General features: G+C 32.6%; 1 protein-coding gene across 2 annotated transcripts in view; it reads right to left on the bottom strand.

The window, feature by feature from the left end:
- The window catches only part of Proc-R (Proctolin receptor), a 50,596-nt gene extending 24,779 nt beyond the window's left edge, over positions 1-25,817 (bottom strand). The window contains exon 1 of one of the 2 annotated variants that reach the window (XM_036376855.2): positions 25,011-25,817. The gene's annotated coding sequence lies outside the window, so the exon portion shown is untranslated. Of the gene's footprint in view, positions 1-20,158; positions 20,257-25,010 lie in introns of those variants that run through there. The other variant, XM_070110323.1, reaches the window with a different exon arrangement.
- Between the last annotated feature and the right edge of the window lie 328 nt (positions 25,818-26,145).

Genomic DNA, 26,145 nt, shown 5'->3' with positions numbered 1-26,145 from the left:
CCCAATTAATATATTTTCGGTTATTCTAAAATGTTTTCCAGTTTTTATTCATGCAAATAAAAATTGGTGCTTCTTTAATTATTTTTCACCACTTCATTCGAAGCAAATTGTTATTATACTCATATCAATAAAAATTCACTGTCATTAACAAAAAAATGCAAGAAATTTTATGGTTAAAATTGCATATAAAAATTTACAATAACAATAACAATCAATGAGCGGCAGGCGCGAACTAACGGTAAAGTGCGCGTTTGCACATTAATATATATGAGAAATATTTTTAAAATATTCTCTTCGTCGATGTATAAAAATATCAAAATAAACAGTATGCACCGGCAATACAAGAACTGTAAATATATACACAGGAAACTATAAACACAGTACATATATAACTGTATATTATGTTTGTTGAAAAATGTGTGCAAACGAGTATTGATTTTATTTATTTGATTTTATTTGTGTGCACAACATATCATATATGTACACACCCCTAGTTAGCAGCTTTAATTGAAAATCTCACACTGCCAAACAAGGGTTAACGATTTGTTTACCAATAAAAGTGCTGCTTGCAGTTATTAAATCGGGTGCGTAACGCACTAAAATACACACACACATGTATTTATTTATTTACACACATACATACAATTTTATACGGCTCTACGGTATCGAATACTATTACTTTTTGTTATTGTAACTTGCAGTTACTGCGGCGCAGGTGCTCATAATAAAATTGCGCGCAAAAAGCTTGGCAAAATATTTATAATATTTAAAAATGTTACATAAAATGGTTGTATGATTTTTAATAGAATCATAGTGGGCTTCTTAGAGGTCGTAAATTTATTTTAATTGCACTTATCAAATGAGTACTCAAATATACGTAAGAGGAATTTAATACGTAAATGGAATTTTTGGCAGCTTTTATAAATGCCTGGATATAATTTTGCATGCGTAATGAAAAAATAATAAATTACATTACTAAATGGTGACTATTAAACCAAAAATGGCAATCAATTTTTCCTCACTAATATAGTATAATGATCAATGTAAGAACAAATGCATGTAGAGTACAGCATACATTTGCATATTCGCTATAAAGAGCTTGACTTTTTTTAAGCTAACAGGTCAAATCTGGTTTGAGCACACCCATATCAAGCTTAATTGAACAGAATTTATTTTTTAGTTAAAGAATTTTTATATATTTTATTGTAAAGTATTATATAAATATTATATATATTTTTTAATGTATTTTATTATTATTGTAATACTATTTTGTAGTATTAAATACTAATTGTATTTAACATTCTGTTTTTTTCGTTAAAATATTATATAAATACATTATTTCTTGGTAATTATTTTTTTTTTTTTTTTTTAATAAATATAACAAATAAATAAATTTTTTAATTAAATAATTTATTTTATTTAAATTTATTTTTTTTTTGTTTATAATTTTTAGTATTTTTTACTTATTTAAAGAAACAATTTTTAAATGCAATATATATATTTTATTTATTATTTTATTTTGTGTTATTATATTTCATTTGAGTTTAATTATATGTTTTTTATTGCTCCCACAATTAGTTCGTTTATACCAGTATATATGAATATTCATAATTTTATTTACCATACTTTATTTAATTGAAAAAAAAATATTACTATTTTCTTATTTTATATTATTTGTAAATTTATTGTGTATTTTTTTTTTTGTATTATTGAATTTTTTTATTAAACTACCATTTCTTTTATTTTATGATATATAATATATTTTGTTTTGCATTAAATTGAATCATTAATTTTTTCTTTATTTATATATTATCTCCACACAGTCACACATATGTACATATATTAAGGTCTTAGTATTTTCAATAAGAAAAATCAGCATCTCAAAGAAATATTAATATCTTTCAATTTTATCAAAGTTTTAAACCGGTTGCTTTATTTACGAATATTTTTACGGAGTAACCGATACATGTTTTCACATTATGAGTAAATTCCAATTATTTATAAGCCACATGATTATACACCAATTTAAAAATTTTATAGCGAGTAACCCGTTTTTTATTTCTCACATGAGAGTAATTTCCAAAAGCTTAGTAGTAATATATTTAATTGATTATACATAAATCTTCACTATCAAGGACTTATTTAGTGAACAGTGTCTTATGTGTAGAACCACACCAGTTGAAAATTAGTATGATAAATACCTTATTAAATTTTTTTTGTTATTTTTTATATTACATTATTTATTTTTGTAAAATTTTTTTTTATGCTTTATTTTATTAGTTTTTGTTGCATTTTTTTTCTATTTTTTTTTTATTCCCGTGATGATGATCACAATAATTTTTTTGTTCGATACATCAAGTAATCGCAATTAAAATATATAATATACCACTGACAAATTTTCACACATCACTTCCTGGTTTTAAACCAGTATTCTTCCTTAAAAAGTACAATTACTTCCAACTCTTTTCAATTTGCGGCACTTTTCGTTAGTTACATTCGTTCAGCATGACCGTGAAAGCTAAAGTCCATTCGGCTATCTCCCAGCACTTCTGTGCACAAACATAACGCCGCACTACACTTAAAATAATTATACCTTGGCAACCAACTGCTTTTTTTGCTCTGACAATTTACTAATTGTTGCTTGATATTTTCGATTTCCATTTGTTGCTTTGCGATTATCTTTGGCTCATTTGCTGGCAGGTATCGCTATAAATATATACAAATATATATTTATATAAATATAAGTACATATATATGTATGTTAGCCGCTTCTAAGGTTATTATGTTGCACGTGTAACGTTTCTGCTTGCTTTCACCACTTTCACGCCTCCACTAGACGCGCTTAGTCGCCTTCTGTATTCCATTAATCCTTTCTCATTAGTGCTCAGCATTACGTATACACCGTGGACTACCACTAAAGCGTTTATTGCGCCCTGTCAGCTTATGTTATTCACTTGCAAACCCCCGATATCCAAGCACAGTGTTATCGATCTACATTAGCGCCCTACTGTGTGCCGCAGCAATAACAATAGCAGCAACAGCAACAGTTTTACCCATTTCGCTAAATACTTGAAAGTATTTGCTTCGTTGCCGGAAACGTCGCTGTGCGTCCGCCATCAGTTGTTGTTAATTCCACCGCTTAATTAATAAAAACATTTGTCTCTCGGATAAATTTTGATTCGATTTATCGTGCGGTGTTGACTCATTTTCATTACATTACACACACACAAAAACACGCTCACGAGACAAAATATATTAACATTAATGTTTATCCTGCTCAAAGCCTGCATTTATTGATTTGCGTTTTGCCGAACGGGCGGTTTGACAGCTCGATGTCCGTGCTATTAATAAAATTAATTAATCAGAAACAGTAAAATTGACAAATTTTAATTACAGTGGTATTTTTCATTTACGGTTTATAATTTTGATCATTTTCACACCTGAGGGCATGTTGTTGAAATTATTTTCATTTTACTGAAATTGCTATACAAAAAAAGTGTAAGACAGGTCGCGCTGAATATTTGAATACAAGGTGTGTCCTATTAAGTGAGCATTTTGGCTGAGATATCTTCATAAAATGCTTCTTCAATGTTGTTTTTCAGTTTTAGAAATAGAAAATAGTCACGTGATGATAGATCAGACAAATACGCAATGTCGGTTGATGAGAGTAATCCGTTTTTTCATCAAAAGCTCGTTCACATTTTTGGTCTTTATTTACAAGTAATTCATGTGAAACCAAACGCGCACAAACCTTTTTTTCAATCAACTCTTCAATAAAAATTTTCCATATACTGTTTTTGCTCTTATTCAGCCTCAGAAAACATTCTCTCAGTAAAATTGGTATCGATGCCAATAATTTCACAGACTTTTCACCGATTCAGACCGATTACTAGCTTCTGGACTACCTGACCTTTGGTCGGTATTTAAATCTTCACTTGTAAGCTGTAACTTTAATATCTGTCACCCGATTTACATGAAGTTAGGTTGATTACTGAGAAAGAATGATCTTTTCAATGCTGCTTTTAATTTTCAATAGATAATACTCTATGTTGTATGATTTAAATATTTCATCGGTTGTTTTTGTAGATAAAGTAATCCAAAAATTTCATTAGTGAGCCCCAAAAATCTGAGCCGAGAATATAGATCACTAAGCCCGAGCTCTGAATAAAGATATTGTTTATGGAAATATCTAAATTTAAGCGTCGTTAAACGAGAAACCAAATGAGTTTGAGAAAGTTAGTTTAATAAAAAATAAGTACATTTTTCCATTTAACCATAGTCGGTAACTTATGACCTGTGGTGAAAACTGCTGGATCTCGTAGACGACAATGTCTCTTATCTTCCATCGAAGCAAAGGATGTGTAATTAATTTTCTTTTACTTCAAGAACGGCGGACATAAAGAGCAAATTTCAGCAAGACATAATTAGTTCACATAAAACCAACTTTAAATGGCACAAAACTCAGAACTACTAGAAACACTTATCCATCTGAAATACGGTGTACAAGCGGTCTGCTTCGTGAGGAGAGTCCGAAACGAGAGTCTGTTCAAAAAATATGGCAGATTCACTAAGATCTTTAACGCCAATAGAACTTCAAAAATTTTCAAATCGTTGAAAAATTATAGTAAATCTTCGCCTTACTGCCTGTGCCCAGGGAAACCAGGTAAATCCACGCCACAAGAACACTTCCAATTCAAAAATGTATACTTAAAAGAAATTTGGATTTTATTTGAAAAGCCTTCAATTTTTCATATATTCCTTAATCTCTGTAGTATTTGTCGGCACATGTTTCTCTCTGAGCACTATGTTTTCCTCTAACTTTTTTTATTAAAATACACATTAATGGAACTTGTTTGGTGTGTGGCGTTATGAAGTACGAATTAAAATGAGTATTTCAGAACTGTTTTAAAAAACGGAGGGTTCACATATTCACATATAGCAATGGAAGAATAGCATATTACAGCTGATAATATGAAAAGAAAGACATTTACGGCAAGTGTAACTTTCTCTAATAGTCAAATAAAGTATTTCCGGGCTAAAAAGACATAGTTTTTCGGCAAACTTCGGCCACAAAAAATGGAAATATTTTAAAACGTAATTTATTATTTGTTATTCCTATTTCTCTGTTGTTTTTGCGTATGCGTAGGTTTATGTTTTAGAAAATATGACTCATTATGGTTGAGCAAACTTTCGAAATCCATCACCAAAAATATGACAAAAAAATTTTGACAAAGTGTCTTTAAGTGAAAAGTAAATCTGAACGTTAAATCCGCAAATAAACCAGAACACAAAAACAAAACACCGAAATTTAAACGTCAAACTAAAGGGTGTGAAAAAATGCATTTAGACCACAACAACAAAAAGTTGGCAAAAACAAATAGCAAAGAAAGTAAAACCGAAATGTCAAAACTATGCGCCAACTTCAGCAAAAAAAAGTCAAGTCACTTAGCGAAAAGGGTAAAAGGGGAGCCGAAAATCTTTGGCATTACCGGTTGCCAGCAAACCAATAAAGCACAAAAGCAATGACCGACAAAGAATAGAACATTAATTACCGTAGCATAATGTATGTACGATAGCAGAGGGGAAAAAGTAAAAACAAAAACCAAAGCGATGCTCTAAGAAAATTTAAAGGAAAAGCTTGAAAAAATAAATATCAAATTTATTACCAAAGGAGGAAACATACGAAATTTAAAATTACAACACACACACATAAGATAAATAGCAATAAATATGTAACCACAACATAAATAAAGATATATTAATAAGCGCAACGAAAAAGACGCTTTATGAAGGCGTTGACGCAATAAATGTGTAATTTACAGTAATTCATGCGCATAATTACACACATAATTAGCATACATAAATAAAAAAAATAATTAAAAAATCTCTTTATGAATACAAATACTTGTAAATTATGATATTTTATTTTCCAAACCACAAATCTTATATTTTCCCCATCTTTTTTTTAATTTATTGCTCTTAGAGCTATTTTTAAATAAATTATGATGCTTTCCAACAAATATTGCTAACATTAGCGCTGCGTGTGAGCAACAACAAAGCGGCATAGAAAACCGTCCACTCACAGCTTTGCTCACACCCTGTCAACGCGTAAATGTCAAAATCGTTTCAAAATTTGTGAGTTTATTAGATTTGAAGTGTAAATTGTTGCAGACAGGTGAATATAGCGCTTCTGTATACATAAGTAGACAGTGGTGGCCATAGAAATAAGTCTAACACACGAAAAAGTCTATAGTTTCTCTCATTTTTTCGTCAAATAAAAAAGTTTTAAATACAAGAATTTGATTTGGTTCGTTCATTTTATATGGCAGCAAATTTCCCATAGAGGTGCAATCTGAACAATTTATTCGGAGATTCTAGCGCTGACTTGGATAATAATCTATGCCGAATTTTGTGAAGATGTCTTTTAAGATAAAAAAGTTTTCCATCCAAGAACTTAATTTGGTTCGATCAGTTTGTATGGCAGCTGTATTCTGTAGTGGTCCGATATCGGCGTTTCCAACAAATGAGCACCTTCTTGAAGAGAAAACAACACGTACAAAATTTCAAATCGATATCTCAAAAATAAAGGGACAAATCCGCGAATATACAGGCTCAGCTTGTCACGCTGCTTATTATTATGGAACGAAAACAACATTTTTTTTTGTTTAGCCTGAGGGTCAAATTTGTAGATTATAAAAAAAGAAAATTTTTGAAAAAAATTTTTTTTTTTAACATTTTGGCGTCTAGACCACTTTAAAAAAAAATTTATTTCTTAAAAAACATTTTATAAGTGTTCTAGAAGCTGTGGAGGGTCCTTTTTCTGGCCAATCAAAAGTTATGAGTTTTAAAAAAGTCTTAAACGACAACATGCTTTCCATAAGCGTTAAAATAAATTTTGAGTCAAAAACCGTCAAATTCGGTAATTTTTATATAAATGAAGAGCTTAAACCAAAAACAAAAAATATGTTAACTCGAAATTTACTTTAAAAGTGTTAAAATGTTAAAAAAAAAACCTTTTTTCCAAATTTTTTTTTTTATAATATACAAATTTTACCTTCACGCTAAGCAAAAAAAAAATATTATTATAAACCATATATATATTTATAGGCTCTCCGACATCTCCTTCTGTGTGTTACAAACTGCGTTAATATACACTGTTCAGGGTATAAAAATATTAAGTATATATATATCTTCTTCCGAAAAAATTAATGACTAATATTAAAAAAAATAAAAATGTTATTGCATTTAGTATACTTATAAACAGAATTTCGACCACCACAGCATCTTATGAAGACCCTGCTGTCTGCCCAAATTTGCCTTGTCTGGAAAATAACATTCTGAATAGTTTTCCAACTTGTCAGTCGTAACTATTTTATCAGCATAATCCAATACTTTGACGTTTTCCGACAAAAACAGCGTCGAACAAAGTGAAGTCATATGTTTTAAGTGGCGGCCTGCTAGCGCTGTATGATTTAAAACCCTTTCCATCTATTTAACATAAAATTTAAAATCTGTTTTGAGCGTTGCAAAACCCTTGGCCTTGCCCTAAAAAGCGATAAAACCACAATTATATGCTTAGTAAAAAACAATAACTTTTCGTAAAAAGCTCGGACACCCTAAAGATGATATTTTATGCGAAATAAAGTTCTCGTTTTTAAAGTTCTAAATCTTAATCAGTGTTCAACTTATGATCTTTATCATGAAACGCGGATTCGGAGAAATTACTCAGTTCCGGTCTCTAACGATCTTTGGGCTTGAACCAGTTGAATTTGGCTACGACAGATCATCGGATTCAGAGAAACAATCGTGTGGCGGTCGGTTCTACATAAACAGAACAGAACCGGACTTTTTCTCTTCAGTTGCTAAAAATTCGGCAGCATTCTCCAAAAATATTTTTCGAATATTTTATGCCGCTCAGAAGAACAGTAATAACCCCTTAAAAAGATTCAGTTTTTATATAGCTTGAAAAATAGACCGTCATGTCAAATTTGAATGCATTTAATACCTGGATTCTATTCTTTTATGAAATACTATTTCTACCACAACGCTTACAAAATAACTATCAGAGCTATAGTTCTTGAAAAGAGATTTTTTTGTTCCACGTGCGTCAAATAGAGCTGTAGATTGTTATAAGAACCTTACAACTGATAAATGTCAAAAAATACACACGCAAAGTCGGCTGCTAGCAGAATACAACTGTATAATTGAATATTTTGCAGCAGCCAGTCTCGAATCTCCGGTCTACATGCCATTAATCGCAATATATATTAGAGATCACGTGAAAATTGAAATTTTAAAAAATCTTATCAAAAAGCGTATCAATTTATCTTGAAGACGGAAGGATTTCAAAAACCATAGTGAAACCATATATCTTAGACAATCAGATACTTTAGTCTGGAACATCTTCTAATATCTCACTTTAGTTTTGTAACCGTAGTTAATTCTCATATCAGCTATTGTATGTATATCCCAGATAAATATATAGTACTACAACAACTATTTCTGTTTTACGCTATCATTTATGTGTCGTAATGTCATTCAACTTTAAAATAAGGAAAATAAACAGTTTTTTGCTCATTCCTCATTATACTCTTCACACCTTAAATAATTGTTTATAATTGTTATGGCAATAATATTTTCCGTTTCGCATTTGTAACGTAAACTAATGTCATTTCTCTTTGCAACAAACAACAACAAATCACTCTAAAACAACACATATTGGCATTTCTGCCCGTTTTACTCAAATTTGCTCATGACTCAGTTCATAATTCTAATATACGAAATACGAAAAATATTTTTCACACATTTGTACTAGTGCAAGTAGTAGCTGGTGGGGAGTATGAGCATATAAATATTCTAAGTACATAATTTCGAAAAATGTTACGTTAATTATTTTTAGCCGCAACTCGCACAGATGCTTCAAATATACAAATTCACAAAAATATGTACTTAAAATCCCAAATACGTAAATAAAAGTGCTAAATGGAAAGAAAAAGAAAAAACGACGAGAAATATTGAAAATATTATATTATATGAAGCAAATTCACGTTGTGTGTTCGAGTGACAAAATGAGGAAAAATTGTTGTCGCCAGCTGTGCGCGAGTGCTGAAAAATTATTAATAATAATTTCGTATATGTTAAATAAATACACGGAAATACCATATATACAACAAAATATCACCAAACCAAAACAAAAGTATGGAATAGGTATAATCTGTATTAAAAGGATATGCATATTAGATACTATGATACTATGATAGGTTTAACCGAAAGGATTAACCGAAACCTTTTTATATCTTGCCATTTATTTTAGTTTTATTATTCTACAAACGAGTTTATCTACTAAAATAATTTCTAAAAACAGAATCTATATTTGAAAAGAATATATATACTATCTTAAAATTAAAGAAAATGGTTGACCGAAACTTTTCTACTGTATATGTGGTAATTTATCTAAGAAAATTGTTGATGTCAATAGTTTTGCATTTTGATATAGCCGAGTTTCACAACCACTTAGGTCTGGCACTAAAAAATTTACAAAATTTATATTAAAAAAAAACTAATATAAGCTCTTAAGATTAGAAAACGAGTTAACCGAAACTTTTCTATATTTTTTCAACGTGATATTATTCTACAAACGAATTTATCGAATTATAATTATCAAAGGGTTTCAATTTTGACATAGCCGAGTTTCACACATACCTCGCCGACACTAAACCCGTACTGCAAAACAAAATTCTCGCATGTAGTTGCTCTAAAAGGAATATCTATGCAAATAGGGACGTCAGGCGGTTGTGTCTACCGCCTAACAGTCCTTGTGGGTTTTTACACTCTTATTCCTTAAGATACTGATTACTTAAACATTATTTATTATAGTTTCAGTTATAGACAAACGATCTGAAGGCATACGATTTCCTAAATTTTATATCTCTAAGCACTCATGCATTTCTAACCACGACGTTATAATAAAATTAATAAAGTTTGAAACTAAAATAATAGTGGTTCCATCTTAAAATACACAAAGTGATAAAACCGAAAGGAAAACCCAAGTAATTTATGTATAGTTGAAGGATACACTAGCAATTATCCACAGTCGAAATATCGTCGCATGAAAGAAGTTTCTAACAAAAAATAAAATTTCTAATCCATTACATCCGAGTGATCCGACTGACTCTTTGAAGTATAGAGCGCCTACCAGAATCTAGTGGAATCCTTTGTTCAAGAAAAAAATAGCTATGTTAAAAATTGTTATTCTATATTAATCCACAATCTGTCTTTAAAAGGTTAGGTTATAGGTATAGCATATTTATTTTGTTTGCGAGGGACATAAAAGTTAGACGTGTTTTGCGTGTCCGGCGATTTCCTGCTGTCGAAAAAAATGGATCAAAGAATTTGAGAATTTTGTGTGAAAAATGGAATTAAGTGCTTATGAACTGCAGTGACATACGGTGAGAGTACTCTGAGTTAAACAAAATGTTTACAAGAGGTGCAAGCTTTTCAAAGAAGGTCGAGAAGATGTGGATGACGACGCTCGCCCAGCATATAAACAACCGCTGAAAATGTTGAGAACGTAAAGAAAATTGTCATGGAGAATCGTCGGATCACTATTAGAAAAGTTGCTGAAGATGTCGGTATATATAAATTGCTAAATTTTGACCAAAAACACCGTCGCATGAGCATCGTTAGCAATTGTTTAATGACGTCAACGGCGATCCAGATTTGTTTAAATGGGACATAACTGGTGACGAATCATGGGCATATGATTATGACATCGAAACCAAAGTTCAATCGTGGCATTGGAAGAGCCCAGGAGAGCAAAGGCCAAACAAAGAAAAAATCGCTGAGAGAACTCACGAGCACAAAAAAAAGTGCATATCAGAACTGCTTCGAGGATTGGCAAAAACGCTGGCACAAATCTATTACATTTGAGCGGGCCTACTTTGAAGGAGACAAAATAGAAATTGATGAATAAATAAATATTTTTTGAGAAAAATGAAAATTCACCTTATTTTCTGAACAGACCTCATATGTATCTGAGCAGTTGGAGCTGTCTAATTATTATTACTTCGAGAATAGAATTGACATGTCGCGCTAAAACTACTCCCTGCGTTCAACTCTTGAGAGTGAATCTCTTGCGGATATTTCTGATATAAATGTGGCTCTGACGCTCTTAAAAGTCAACCTTTCGAGAGTATTGCTGATACGAAGGAAGCTCAGACGAAATTTCAATCATATGATTAAAGAGGTAGGTTTAACACTGTAGAACTCACTACTTGTGCGATTGTCAGGAAGTATGTACTCCGCAAATTAAAAAGGGGCTAGTTATTATTATTAAGAAAACTGCAACGGTCTGTCGACAAAGTAAAATTTTCTTACAAAACATGGATCAATCTGGGACACAGCAGATCAAAGCTACTAGCGTCAAAACTTAATTATGCATTATGAATTCAAGGCCAACACGCAGAAAAAAATGTAAACATCTGCTCCATTGTGAAATTTTTGTTTGTTTGCGTTTTCGAGTTTTCACAAATATTTTCTGAGGTGTTGTTGTTTTCAACTGTACGACAGCATTGCCACGCCATCAGTCAATCGCTTTCCGCCTCGAGAATATGACACGATTAGTTTGACTTCTAACGCCTTGAATTTAGTCGTTCACCGCACAGCGACAACAATAACAGTAATAACAACAACAGTAACATACAACAACAGTAAGAAAAAACAAACAGCCGTGTCCGCCAAATAGCTCACTTAAAAATCTGTGCCATTAGTGGCACACTTTAAAACAACTTGCCGCCGTCCGTCCGTGCGCGCCGCGGGCGTTTACGTTTACGTTTTTAAGTATTTTTTCTGTTTTTTGTTGTTATTGGTGTTTCTCCTGTTTTTAATTTTGCAATACATTTGACTACTTCAGCACTTGCAGGCAGGCGATATCAACGCCCTCGGAGAGCACGGCGCAGAGCACAGCAAGCGGGTAATGAACGCCGTGCAACCGTGCGAGCTAGCGCCCTGCTGTCAGCACCTTCAACTCAGTCAGTGTCGAACATTTAAATACTAGCGCTCACTGATTTTTGCTTTTTTGTTTTTTTTTGTTTGTTCTTCTTTTTTTTTGTGCCTCTAGCTTAGCTCAAACTTACTGGTCCACTTTAGAATTGACATAAATAAGAAGCACATAACCGTATATTATATTATTTACAGTTTCACCACGCCTCCTTTATGCGCACTTGTAAGTGTATACGTGTCAGCGAGCGTATTTTTCCATTTGTCTTTATTAACGTTGTAGTTTTTGAGATTACTCTCCGTCACTGCCTCTTCGGCGACCTCCCATGACGAAAAATCGGAAACGCTTTAAATTCAGTGTGAAAAATATTCCACATTATACGTTTGGTGACAACAAGATCCGTTGACGACATGTCACTTTATTGGGATCTATGTATGTTAACATCTGAGTGAGTGTGTGTAGGTGTGGGTGTAAAGCGTATTATGTTTATTTCGGTTTAAGGGTTTTGAACGTAAAATTTGTTTATAAAAATTGTTCTTCAATGCGAATTCTAATATTGCGTATTTTATGTAAAATTTAACAAAAAATATTTATTTTTAAATAACAAAACAAATATAAAAAATATTAAAAAAATAAAAAAAAATTACATAAAAATTATTATGAAATCAAACATAAAAAAACAAGCAACGAAGGGTTACTTTAGGCTGTAAAAGAAATAAACAAAAAAATATAAATATTATATATATTAAAATAATTAAAAAAATAAAATAAAATAAGAAACATTAACTTTTTATTATTATTAGAAAAAACCTTAACTTCGGTTATACTGAAGCTATAATACCCTTTACAAATACTAATCGATCAGTTTATATGGCAGCTGTATGCAATAATGACTGGATCTGATAATTTCTTTGAAGATTGCACTATTGTCTGAGCCAATAACTCATTCTAAATTTCATGTAGAAATATTATCAAGTAAAAAAGCTTTCCATACACGCACTTGGTTCTGATCGTTCAGTTTGTATGACAGTTATATGCTATAGTGGTTTCGATAATTAAGCAGCTTCTTGGTAAGGAAAATACGTGTGTGAAATTTCAAAATGGTATCTCAAAAACTGAGGAACTAGTCGACTCAGCTTATCATGCTGATTATATGTACATTTTATTCAGTCTCCGGTGTTTCCTTCTAGAATTCGCTGTTCATTCGTCCAGGTTTGACAGTCCGGATTCCGAGTTAAGCGTCCTGGCATTTCATTTTTGATGATTTCTCTCTTTCAAATGTTGGCCGCGGCTGCGTCTCATATGGTCCATCCGTTAAGTCCAATTTTTAATGACTCGTTCAAGCATTTCGACTGGTAACTGGCGAATGACAAGCGTGATGTTTTACTCCAAGGCCTGAATCGAAGAGGAATTATCCGCATAGGCTTTAGACTTTACATATCACCACGAGAAAAAGTCGATCGTTGTGATATCACACGATCTTGGTACCCAATTGACCAAAACGTGAAATTTTCTGCTCGCCGAAGTGTTCTCTTAATAAATCCATTGATTGATGCGATGTGTAGGAAGTGACGCCGTCTTGTTCAAAGCAAATGTCGCCGAGATCACGAACTTCAAGTTTAGGCATCAAATAGTCGGTCGGCGATAACGGTCGCCATTGATTGTTTCGTTCTCACCAGCATCATTTCTGAAGAAATATGGACCGATGATTCCACTAGCCCACAAACAACACCAAACCGTTGTTTTTTCTGGATGAAATGGCAGCTCTTGAATCTCTGCAGGTTGCTCTTCGTCTCAAATGCGTCAATTTTGCTTGTTTACATACCCATTGAGCCAGAAATCGGCCTAATCGCTGAACAATATTTGGATCGTAAACGTCGGATCTTCTTGCAACTTTTCAAAAGTCCATATAACGAAGTGATGTCGCTTGGGAAGGTCAAGCAGCTTTCATTCTTGCACAAGCTGTATTTTGTACGCTTTCAATTTAAGATATCGACATAAATTGGGCCAAGTCGTTCCATACGTTAGTCCGAGTTGCTGCGAACGGCGCAGAAACAACTCTCCACGGCCTTCATGTACACTCTCAGCTACGGCCGCTATATTTTGGGCATTATTAGGTATATGAGAAAAAAGTCAACCCAAAAATTCGAAACCATTATATTAGGGATATGATGTTTAGACCAAGGTCAAGATATATTACATTAAATTAAATAAAAATTAATTATAATTAATTCTAATAATTATATAAAAAAAAGTATTATTTAAAAATGTTTTATTAAAATTTCCACACTTGAAATTTTTACCATGGCGGAGCGCATTTACGTGACACTGTACTGTTTGTTTACATTTATGTGTGCAAGTGTTTGTGCTAAATACATTTACGAATTTTATTTCGAAAAAGGTATCTAAAAATAATACTAAATATGTGACTCAAGGCGAAACAGCGAATACAGAAGAAAAATGTCATATGTAGTTCACAAATTTGCTTGTGACAAATCCAAAAAAAAAAACACAAAAGAAAAGAAAAAAATGCAAAAAACTGCTACAAATTGACCATAATATGAGCAACTGTTGTAAGCAAATGAGCTTGAAATGTGTTAATATAATTGATTACAGCGTTTTTCTAATACCTTTTTCAACTTTTAATTGCAAACATTATTTCTTGTCTATTTAATCTGCATATTAAATCTCATATAATATATTATATTATATACAAACTCACAGATATACACAGATATTGTTATTGTGTAATTTATTAGCTTGCAGCTTGCAATCAATATTCAATTCATTGCCTTCATGCTAGCGTGTTTAGAAGGTTTCTAAAAATTACGAAATAAACTGGCATAATTCTCTAAGCACCAACATTCACTCAAAGCTCCGCCATCCCCGACTGAAGTGGTCTCTTTCACCTTAGCTGTTGGCTATTCACAACCTTCCAAAAGTATTGGTGAGCCTCTTTTATTTCAATACTAGAATACGAGTGTCCCAAGATGGTGTATATAGACTAGCAGTATAGTAACCAACTTGTAGACTACACCTTACAACCCCTATCAGAGTCTTACTAAAGTATAATTTAAGACCATTTTTATGAGTTCGTTTTTTCGACTTACCGGCTTTAATAAAGCTCTCCGCATGTACAATATTCAATAAATCGAAAAGAGAGAGTAGGTTACTAATTTCGCAATTTAAGAAACCGAAACCCCAGATATATAGTGTAAACGCAACGTATTGTATTAAAAGGATTATCGAGAGCACGTAAGAGAATCCAGAGAAATTTGCCTAATGAAAGCAAACCGTTGTTCTGAAATGCTTTAGTACTGAGATTTTGCAGAGAGAAAAGATATCCGAAAATTTCTTCACAACGCGTCTGTAAAGAGTCCAACGTTAGATGCTGGGGGATCCCAACAAAAAAGAGAAACCAAATCTAGTAACCACCACCAGAGTCTTACTAAAGTATAATTTAAGACCATTTTTATGAGTTCGTTTTTTCGACTTACCGATTTAAATAAAGCTCTCCGCATGTACAATATTCAATAAATCGAAAAGAGAGAGTAGGTTAATAATTTCGCAATTTAAGAAACCGAAACCCCAGATATATAGTGTAAATGCAACGTATTGTATTAAAAGGATTATCGAGAGCACGTAAGAGAATCCAGCGAAATTTAATTTGGCTAATGAAAGCAAACCGTTGTTCTGAAATGCTTTAGTACTGAGATTTTGCAGAGAGAAAAGATATCCGAAAATTTCTTCACACCGAGTCTGTAAAGAGTCCAACGTTAGATGCTGGGGGATCCCAACAAAAAAGAGAAACCAAATCTAGTAACTGACACCCAAGTTAAGAGCGCTACTAAGCTATTAAAGCTGTGAAATTAGATGCATTATATGATGAGCTTTGTTAAACTGAACGACAAGGTGCTAGTGAAATATTCAGACTATTTAGCAGCCGATTTAAGAATATATTAATAAATCTCTGTTCGATCCTGACTCAAACGGAACACATCCTAGCCATTCAATAGTGAACTAAGCTTCAAAGAAGGCGAAGAGTAAAACCACGAAAATTTCCGTTCACACGACAGTCGGGTCTACGTAACCGGAACGGACCCAGATTTACTCCGGATAAGGACTGTCAACTCAGCAGAACTCTGCCGCTATAACAACAACCACGAAAGTTTCTTGTAAAATTACCGAGACCTCTCAAGATTTTCATCTAACGTGGACTTGGTTCTAACCTCTGCATAATAGTGCGCAGGATAATAATTTAATGACAGTGTTGTAGACTTTCTGAAACCTCCTTTAAATGCGTCTTCTAGAAAATAGTCCTAGTTGGAGAGTTCTTCCATATACCAAAAGTCAAATCTCTTAGATTATTACGGCGCTAACGAGATAAAAGAAGGGTCCAAACAAGTAGAAATATACATGACAATACTTCGCCGCAACGTACGACAGATTGATGAGAGAATAAGCTAAGAAGCGCTAAAGAAGTAGAAGCATAAACAATCTTAGATGGATTGGTGAGCTAACTACAGCCTACAACGAATTGATGAGGAAATAACTTCAAGAAAAGCTTACGTAACCGTTGGTCGTCTTATATCCTAGGTATACTTTTAGTTGAATGGCTTGAGATGGTACTAAGTGAAAAGGGGCTTTAAGGATAGTAGAGTTGGAATAAAGGAAACACGTGATGGTGTAATTTCCGCTTTATGCCAATACGTACAACATCTTGATGAGAAACAAATATCAAGAATATTAGCCCTTCTTAGAAGATCCATTTATACAAGTTTGATAAGAGAAAATAAAGTAGTTAGAGGAGGAAATAGAGCGCTCAAGAAGTGGAAGCAGGGTCTAAGCAAGGTTGGGTCGAAGAAAAAGAAAGTTTTGTTTGAATAATATGTGATATTGTATAACAAGTAGAACAGTTTGAGGAGTAAATAAGCTCACGGAGTGCTAATGAGATATAATAATGGTCCAAACAACGATGGATCGGAGCAAAAGAAAATCTTTAACATCTAATTTCCGAGTTATGCTGATATTTAGAAAAAATTGAGAAGGAAGTAAACTCAGATTGCGAATTTCGGCAACGATATTTAATGATTTCTGTTTTTACTTGAAGAAAAAAATAATTGATAAAATTTACAAGTCAATGATATGAATTCGATTAAAAAAGAATGTAGAAATAGAATTTAAATGTCAATTGAAAATATTTAGAGAATAATTTCGTATAATATCCGATTGGAATAGCAAAAAAGTATCAATAATGGATTAGACAAAATGTATTTGATGCTGGGCGTACAAATATAATATATACGAGGATGCTAATTTATATTTATTGATATACATGAGATATACATACATATATACATGTACCGATATATATGGGTATATAAGGCATCACCTGCCAATACGAATAAATCAAGAGCTGTCTGTATATTTTGGTTTTTCGTTGGCATTCACTAGTCGCCAGCCATGAATGCGAGCAACCCATAAAAGATCTAAGATAAAGTCATGCATATATATATACATATGTATATGTATATACAATATTTAAGTTTGAAACTTGTGTGTGGCAATCTCGCGTTCGTAGCTCAGCCAACTAATGCCATTATGCCTTGACAGATTAGGTCGCTGTGTCGCCACTGCTTCTAAGCTTGCATAGATCCACCTAGTATATAGATTTTTTTACACGGACACGCCACATCATATGCGGTTTCAGCACCCAAAGCGTAATTATTCAATTTAAAAGCGTGCTCATACATTTACTCCGCTTATGTCTTGTGTATATATATCTATATAGAAAACGTACAACAATAGCAAGTCATATCGTTTGTATTTAATTGAAATGGATACAACAACAGCAGCAAAATGCCATGGAGAGCTTCTAACATAAAAAGTTGTGAAAACGAGTAATAAAAAAATAATTAGGCGACTTTTGTGATCTCATAAAAACTATTTGAATAGTTGAATTGTGTACGTTCAACAGACAAAAATATTTATTTATACATTAATATACACGCGCATTCAGTGACATAATACTTTCTTTCACTCCTGTACCAGAACGGTCCGATAAGTACTTAGCCTCACTGCCCGATGACGCCACAAACTTGTACATTCTCTAAGTCTACTACTGTCAAATATTCAGTGGAATCGGAGCATTAACGGTCGGTGATTCGATTATTAATTTTGAAAGGAAAATCACAAAATGAAATCAGAGAGCACCTGGATATTATATACAATGACACTTCTCCTTCAATAGCGACCGTTTAAGGTTGGTTTAACGACGCCTCCGATTTCCGTTGAGCCTTGCCCAGGTGACCCCAAAATAACTACAATAACACAAGAATGAGTGTTATATAACGTTATATATGTCTACGATTTCATATTGGCGCACCACCAAATGAGGATACGCGAGTCACCTGAAACAGTAGTAGGAAAAAACAGCGTGTATCAGCTCTGCATGAAATATGGGGCATGAGAAGCTGTCCGCCCAATGGATGCCACGTTTGCTCACTTCTAACAACAAGCGCAACTGTGGAACCACTTCACAGTAGTATTCGTCACTGTTAAAGCGCAATTCCAAGGAGTTTCTTTTGAAGGAGTTTCTTTGGATCCACTAGTACATACCAGAGACTAAGCCCTGCCAACCTGCTCCAAAGAAGTCACTCGCCGGGCATAAATTTGAATGAAATGAGCACGTTATCCCCGCCACGAAGGTCTACTTTGCTCCAAAAAACGTATTTTTCCGACGGGTTAAAGCATATAGGAGCATCACTGGGTCAAGTGTACCGGTTTAAAACGAAATTATGTTGAGAATAATTCGAAAGTACTTATCGGACTACGCTCATAAACATATACAAACAGAACGTATCCTCGCGTTCCATCGGCAATTGTTGTGTTTGTTTGCGCATTGCACATTAAGCAATCGCTAATCGCTTGTGTTATGCTCAGCCCCTCTTCGTTAAACGTCCCTACCCCACGCCATACTTGGCAATAATCCAATCGAATTGCTGCCGTATAAGTTGCACACAATTGCGGTCAAAAATACTTGATCTCTGTGTGATTTCGGATAATAGCATTTTGCATTAGATATTGACGAGTGAAGCGAAAAAAAGTCGTAAAAGATTAGAAAATAACAGAAGACGGCATGCATGTGACCGCTTTGGATTGTGATTAAAAAACTGCGTCGATTAAAGTTCGCAAAGCAAAGCATTTCAACTTGCGCCCTCAATATAATAATACAATTAATAAAACAGAAAACTTTCTTTTGACTCTTCTTTTTTGAATTATGAATCCGACCAAAACGTCGGCACATTCCAATGGCGTAATTTTCGATATTTTAAGGTTTATTTGAATGCTGTCTCATTTTTCGCTTTTTTATATGTTTCTTTCCAAATTTACCTGAGTATTTTTCTTTAGTTGAACTTTTATAACAAGATTTTTCATGCTAGAAATACACTTAAGCCTTTGGGACTCTTTTTTCATGGAGCAAAAGATATTTGAAAAATACCTTTTCCACAATTTTCGATTTTACGCCAATTTCGGAGCATACGACGATAGTAGTCACACAATTCGGTCGCGTGTAAAATTCAAATAATCGATCTTTAATTATTCCGGACTCCATACGTGTACTACTCGTCCTCCGGAAAATCGGTTAATTACTTTTAGTTTTTCAAGATTCCTGGATCTTTATTCTATTCAGATAAAACGACAGATTTTTCTTTATTTCCAAAAACTTTCGTCTGTGCGAGTTCGAATGTTTATGATTTCGAATAGATAGTGAAAAGAAGAGAGGTGCTCTGCTTTCAAGTCTTAAATCTTTCAAAATCTCAGGTGTAAGTTTTTTTTAAAGGTTAAGTTATTCAATACAGGCATCCGAAAATGTGGTAATCCATTATTTACCATTTCATTGGCCTCTCAGTTCATTATTATGGAAGATATTCCTTAAATTAAACTAACTGAGTCGTATCTGGCGATTTCAACAATTTTCACCGGCAGTGAAAAAAAACTTCCAATATTTTTTTGATGTCAATAATCTCACTTCTTTAAGAAGAAACTCTAGTGGTCTCTATGACTATCTGCACTAATTCAAAGACGGTGTACCTTCTGAGTTTTAAGTATCAGTTTTAGAATTAAAGCAGTTTTCAAAGATCAACTCTTGGAACTCACCACTCATGTCTAACTCTTGATTAGTGCTAGTTAGATGCCTTATTAATTTTGTAGATTTCGACATAGCTTATAATGTATGCTTTTATAAACTGTAAATGTATATGCTTCCGAGTGAATCTATACTCTTACTATTTCATGACAGTATATCTAAATGTGTACGAATAACCTCGAATGCAGCCAACTGATCTGCTGTGCTTTACTCCTTAAACTAGTTTCTGTTTCTAAAGACACTCTTAAAAATACGCCTAAATCGTTTTGTGTAGTATATCAGAAAAGTCTGTGTACCGCATACTCTAATGTATTTCATGTTAAATTGTTTCCGGCGTAAACATTTGCATAGAACTTGGAAGTGGACCGGCGGTGTTTTTGTTCTTTTTATCGCCTTTTTTAGTTTATTGTTTTCTTTAACGATCTATAAAGTGTTTTAATGTTTTATTTTTGGTTTTTTTGAAATGTATACAGTATTCAAATACCTGTACAGGGTAACACTTTTTTTTTTTTTTTGCAAAATTTGATAGTTGCATTTTCTTCTTCTATTCACGAAATAGCCTTCGGATAGTACTAGCTGCTAATACATCCCACTCGCTGAGTTTGTGGTATTTCTTATTGGAAGCTTCTTCCATATTAGACTCGTATAGGTGCTCGGTCACAGCGGAAGCACCGAAAACTGCAAAGGGGCTCCCAGTTCATCCGATTGGAAGTGAGTCGGCTTTCCGATGCGTTCTGGAGTTGAACCTTTGGACCACCAGTGAGTTCAGGAAGCGGTGGTCAACAACCACAACTTGTGGTAATGCTAGAGCCTTCTGGCCCAGAGTGAACCGCAAGAGGTCTTCCGAGCTACTGGCTCTTAACAAAGTCAATCTCGACACAATTGTAGGTGTTCTGACTGGACACTGTCCAAAAGGTTCACACGTCATGCGACTAAAACTTTATTGAACGCCAAAGCTGTATGGTGGAAGGCGAGATGGAATCATCTTATTACTTCCTCTTCTATTGCCCGGAATTCGCTAGACTGGGATTGAAACACCTCGGTAGTCACATCGTTGGCGAACCTAGCGAAGTTGTTGAAATTGATATTAAACGCATCGTTGATCTATGAGGATCTGGTATTCACTTTTAGGAGCTCATGAGTAACACAAAGAACAAATATCTGTCCAAGTTATATTCATGGATTTTGAAATAAACTTACGACCTAACCTAACCTATTGGAAATATTGGGAAATATCTTAACATTAAATTTTTTAAGGATCTTTAGGAAAATTCACGCATACGTTCTCTGGATTCTTCCTTTGACTGGGAACTCTGAGTTTATGATAACATACTTAGCTTGTAAAAAGATGAAGAATGGAGAATTTTCGAAATTCGCCAAATCCACGAAAATAGTGAGAATTTTTTCACCGATTCGCAGAACTCACTCATACATCCCAGCTGTTTATAAGAGGTGGTTTGAACCGTAATTACCATAATGTAAATAGTTAAGTCAATATGTTGATTATGTTAGATCTTCCAAATAGATGGAAGCGCTCTGACACTCAAAGGTGCTCGATGAGGCTTAGTAGTAGAGAAAAAAGGGAGCATACCTTCGAAAAAAACCAGGTTATTGCTATTGTAGCGACAATGCTTGGTTGGTTAAAAATTGGGGTTTGTTTCGGTTACATATACCTGACTGTCGTGAAAAACAAAAAAATTTTAGACGTACTTACTTTCGCTCGGTGTTTGGAATTGAAGCCCACTTATGAAAGGTTAAGTCAGTTAAAATAAACTTTTTTTACCTAACTGGTTTTATCCTGAACAAAGTATATTAAGCTTTCCTCGAAGTTTGTAACATCCTGGAGGGAACGTCGGAGACCATGTAAAATAGATATATGATCAGTGTGACGGCGATTTAGCCATGGCCGTCTGTATGTCCGTCTGTTGCGAACTAGTCAATCAGTGTTTTAGATATCGATCTGAAACTATGCACACAGCGTTTGCTCCCCAAGAAGTTGCTAATTTGCCGGAATTGGACCACTGGAGCATAAAGGTGCCATAGAAATTGATCAATCAAAATCAAGCTTTTCTATAAAAGAGGTAACTTTACGAAATTCGGCATCGCTTATTGTCTACGACAACTCTGAAATCGCCGAATAAATTTTACAGATTGGACCATTATAGCATATACAAGTAGCTATCATACAAACTGACCGATTAAAATAAAGTTCTTGTATTGAATTCTCTTTGTTTGTGAAGGGTGTTGTAGCTTCGGTACAACAGAAGTTAACCTTTTTTGTTATTATTGAGTAAAATTATAAAGAAAACATTTTTCTTAAAGGTGTAAAAATATTCCTCTATAATTAGCTTATTACTTTTGTAATGCAAATAAAAAATACCGAATTTTCAAAAATCTGCATAAAAATGTTATTTTCTTGGCTTAAGGTTCATTAAAGTTCATATTTCGGGAAGATGTCACCATATAAACGAAACATTTGGCTAATCGCCAAGTAATTAATTCATGATTTATATGTAGTTTAGCTATTTTCTTTTGAAGTGTGCATAAAACACCGAAGTATGCAAACAAAATTTTGCATATAAAAGCAATTTATATACTTCTTTACATTTTATTTAATAGTTTTCCAGCAAAACTACACAATTTTCGTTTGCTAAAAGCCCAAACATTATCTGCCAGCATTTTCCGGCATTTAAACGTAACGTTAAAACGTTCACATATTCATAGAAACACTTATTTATATATACTTATAGGTATATATGAGCATGTGTGCGTTTTAGCTAAATTTTTGTTTTAATTCACATCTGAAAATATTTTTATTAAAATTATAAATTTAAAAGAATGAAAAACGACTTGTAACTGGCGCCTACAGTCGATTGATTTATCGACAGAGCGATTATTTTTGTACGCACATGTCTCTATTTATTTGTATAAATAATACTGTGCTTTGAAATATTGTTTTCTATTTGAAAAGTTAAATTCATTTGGTACTTTTTTCGTGCTCTGGCATGTTAATTCAAATATTCTAAAAACAAAATTTTAAATGCCATTAATATGCATATTTTATGGCTGCTTTGTACAATTGAAATTACTAGTAATTTATGCGCGCATTTATTAGGCAACGTCATGTGAATGCATTTTCACGCGTGCCAACATGCGGTCGAATGCAGCATATGCTTTTGTTTAAATGCTCACAAATGGTCTATATTTGTGGAAAATCCTTGTCCTCAGGTATAATTTATTACACAGCTCAAGTGTCTAAACAAATTTTGTTTTTGTAATATTTGCGTTGCATTGAAGAAAAATTAAAATATTTTTATCGGGATTAAATTTACTTTAGAATTTTGTGACTCATACAACAACAAGAATTCAAGTCAGTAAACGTGCATTGCGCAATTTTGAGATAATTAGCTGTTGCACACAACTGCCACAGCGGAGTGTGCCAAGTGCGTAGCAAATTTTCGATAGGTCGTGTGTTCAATTTCTAAATATACAAATTAAAATTGATAGAAATCACTAAAACGTCTAAAATTGTTTACATGAAAAAGTTTTTACATACATATCATAAAATTTATTGGCGCATAGAGTGTGTGAATATCGCAAAATTTTACTGATTTAACATATAAACATAATAATTTAAGCAAAGTAAATATACAGTGTTGAAATTAGATTTATAAGTTTATGTTTACGACTAGAGAAGAGTAGTGTATGTAAATGGATTTATTTGATATCAAGAGCTGACATGCAAAATTTATTTCAAAATGAGATGATCTCGTCACTTTCGTCTGCAACAGGGTTAATGTTGTTTCTAACTGATCTTCAGTTAATTTATCGCCTCAAGTTCAAAACAATTTTTTTTTATTATAATTTAAAAACCGAGTTAATTTAGCAAATAAGATGAACAGTTTTGAATACAAAAGGCAAAAATTCAACTAATAAAAAAGAAATTGAGATTGAGCAAAAATCCAAGAACCAGACAATTTCCCAAACAAATTGGTCTCTGAGACCAAAAATCCTAACTAGTGAAATATGTTTAAATCTAATTAACTCTAAATTAAAAATTAAATCTGCATGGCTTCCATTCAGTTAATAATTCTTTGCAGAAAATTCCCTAAACAAATTGGTCTCTGAGACCAAAAATCCTAACTAGTGAAATATGTTTAAATTTAATAAACTCTAAATAAAAAAAAATTAAATCTTCATGGTTTACATTCAGTTAATAATTCTTTGCAGATTTCTATTAGTAGATTCTTAATTTTTTGTAATTTGTGAACAAAAAAACTACGAAAATTAGTTTCGATATGTGATTATTTATTTTTCTTCAACAATCGAAAACTTTTAATAAAAAATATGTGCATATATTTGCGAATATTCTCCGAAAAGTTGATCCGGCAAATAATTCCGAGGATATGAGCTAAACCTTTTTAGATATATAATATTTGTCAGTAACAGAAGATTTTTGATAATAATTTAGATTTTTAAGCTACTTAGAAATGTAAATTTTTTCACAAAAATCCTCTTATTTTCATTATGTCATATATTTATATATTTAAATTTTACCAGTCCTTCGATCATTATGATTGAAGAGACCAATTTAACATTCGGAGCAAAAACTAATATTTTTCCTAAGACTATTATATATATATCTAAATTAACACAAAATTGCAAAATTGTGTGTCTCATAAAGTTTACAAATTAGTGTATTTTACGAATAAGTATTATATATATATTTTTAATGCATGTTTTTTGTTTCTATTTCATTTATTATTTTAATTTTATGTCTTAACAAATTTATAAATTTATACGAATTTTGATATTCAAATAATAATTTTTATATTCAAAATATAGCAATAATAATTTACTTACCAATATATAAATAATTATCTTTTTAGAAACTGCTATCTGTTAAACAATTTATAAATTTTTCCGATGAAATTTTAACCTTTTTTTTTTGACAATAATAATTTTATTTCTAATAAATAACACCGTATTTGTATATGTAATTACGTTTTGAGCTTTATGTGTGTAATAAAAAGTAATATTTGCAAGAAATGTATCGATTAATTTTGATGTCGAAAATATAACTCATGTACGTATTTAAAATGTTTGTGGCACTTTTCCTCAAATATCAAACAGTTTGAGAAAATATATTTTGTGACAGATATACATATGTACGTATATATACGCATACATATACACGCGCACTTTACTCCCACTCAAATGACATTGATTGCTGTCGCCAAAAATTTAGCGGTCAAAAAAATTTATAACACCGCATAAATTTTTTTTATAATTAAACTATAGCGCCAACAGCACTATAAGCGCGACTAATGTCATACGAAAAAAATAATATTTAACTTTCATATGTGACCCATAACAGCACACAGGCGCCACTATTTTGATTGTCAATTCATAATAGTATCGAAACACTCGACAACTAATTTTCACACGCGTATAATAGAAAAATATTAAAAACACGACACGCGTCACACAAAAAACTTAAATATTTATATACTCGTGTGCTCGTATACTCTACATAAATATACATATGCTTTAAACAAATTTATAAAAGGCGAATAATTGTTTAAGAAACCTAATTTCAAATACTTTTATCGAACGTTATACTCGGCGTAGCGGTTAAAGACTGAGCTAATATCCGTGGAAAGAACTAAAAGCGAGCGCGATCCAATTGAAGTGACTACTAGCCAAAAGCAGCAAAGAGCAACAAAATCTAATGAGCTCATACGAATGAATGGGAGAGCGCACTGATCGGCAGTGATGTCGCTGATGTGCAAGGTGATTTCTTGTGTAGATGTCTTTTAAATATACAAAAATATGTTAATTTTTAAACGTACACATGTGTGTGTATTCATATACATATGCATATGTATGTATATTAAGGTTTTTTTAATAATCATTGGAAACGGATAATTGTTTATGAACACGTTTGAAAGACAAACTTTTTAATCTCTGCCATTTTGTGAGAACTTAAACTCTTTTT

This window comes from Bactrocera oleae, chromosome 5 (assembly GCF_042242935.1).
Source record: "Bactrocera oleae isolate idBacOlea1 chromosome 5, idBacOlea1, whole genome shotgun sequence".
Lineage (NCBI taxonomy): Eukaryota > Metazoa > Arthropoda > Insecta > Diptera > Tephritidae > Bactrocera > Bactrocera oleae.
This window is presented reverse-complemented; position numbering and strand designations above follow the sequence as displayed.